General features: G+C 63.7%; 1 long non-coding RNA gene across 1 annotated transcript; it reads left to right on the forward strand.

Annotated features, from left to right (window-relative positions):
* The first annotated feature begins 24 nt into the window (after window positions 1-24).
* On the forward strand, window positions 25-1161 carry LOC112945623. The gene is made up of 2 exons (XR_003249060.1): window positions 25-235; window positions 571-1161. It is a non-coding gene; the product is annotated as an uncharacterized LOC112945623 (long non-coding RNA).
* Window positions 1162-1177: the final 16 nt, after the last annotated feature.

Genomic DNA, 1177 nt, shown 5'->3' on the forward strand with positions numbered 1-1177 from the left:
CCTCCCTTAGCCGCGGGGTCCCGGGCTGCCCTGTACGTCGGGGAGCAGCCAGTGCCCGGGGGCCCCCGGCCTTTGGCGAGTGCAGCAGCGGCCGCGGCCCCCTGTAAGCAGGGCGGGAGCCTGCGGGGCCGCTGCTCTCCATGCCCAGCTCCATTTGCCCAGCGTGCCTGCCTCGGACCCCGGCTGCAGCTTCAAGCAAGACGCCCGGAGACCGTGGAGTTGGCAGCGACTGCTGGTGAGCTTGGCGAGGGGCTTTGGCGGGAGCTGCTGGGGCTTGGGCGCAGCATCGTCCTCCGGGGAGGCTTGTTCTGTTCTGGGCCCCAGGTGGGAGGCGCTGGCGCCCCAGGAGCATGGCGAGAGGGGCCAAGTGAGGGTCACTCTGGTGAGAGCAGCTCAGCTCACTCGTGACCTCTTAGGCAGGAGGRCTGGTGTATGGTCACATAGGAGGGTGAAGAGGAGACTCTTGTGGGTCAAGCTGTGGAGAGCTCCTTGGTGCCCGCTCAGGCACTGTCGTTGAGGTAGGCTGAGCTGCTCCTTCTTTGTCCTAAATGTCTCTGCTTGGCTTTGCAGCAACTCCCAGAGAAGAGGACTCCTGAGGAACTGCGAGTCAAGAGGGCGCAGCGAGAGAGGAAGAGGAGGAAAGAGAAGGGCACTCTGGGCAAAGGAACCACCCTGCTAGCAGCAGGGCTGTGGTCACACATGAGCACGGCTGGCCCTCGGTGGCCTTGCTGCCCTTGTGCTGGGCGACCTCCCTGTAAGCAGGGCTCGGGTCTTTGCTTTGCTAGTTTTGGCCTTTTGCCACGTTGCTCCTTGGCTGCCTGGAGAGAGGGGCGACCCTGTAAGGAGGGTGCGAGTCCCTCTCTCCGCACCTGAGGGCCACGGGGAGCTCCCTGGACCCCACGCCTGCCCTGTAAGCAGGGCAGGGCTCTTTGCCCCCGCCAAAATATAATTATTTTTCCCTGCTGGCAACCTGGCCAGCGTGACCCCCTGTCCTCGGGGTGTGTCACTACAGTAGCTTTCTGGGCTTCCTGTAAAGGAATGAAGAGCCCTGGAGCAGAGGGGGACTCTTCTGTGACCCAGATCCGAGGCGGGGAGTTCTGGTCTGCCCCTTCCGTCTCTGGGCAGAGCCAAGCCACTAGGTAACGTGTGGGCAAGCAGACCTGCCTGTAGTGGGGGC

The sequence above is a fragment of the Nothoprocta perdicaria genome, unplaced genomic scaffold (assembly GCF_003342845.1).
Source record: "Nothoprocta perdicaria isolate Ctin4 unplaced genomic scaffold, notPer1 scaffold_1943, whole genome shotgun sequence".
NCBI lineage: Eukaryota > Metazoa > Chordata > Aves > Tinamiformes > Tinamidae > Nothoprocta > Nothoprocta perdicaria.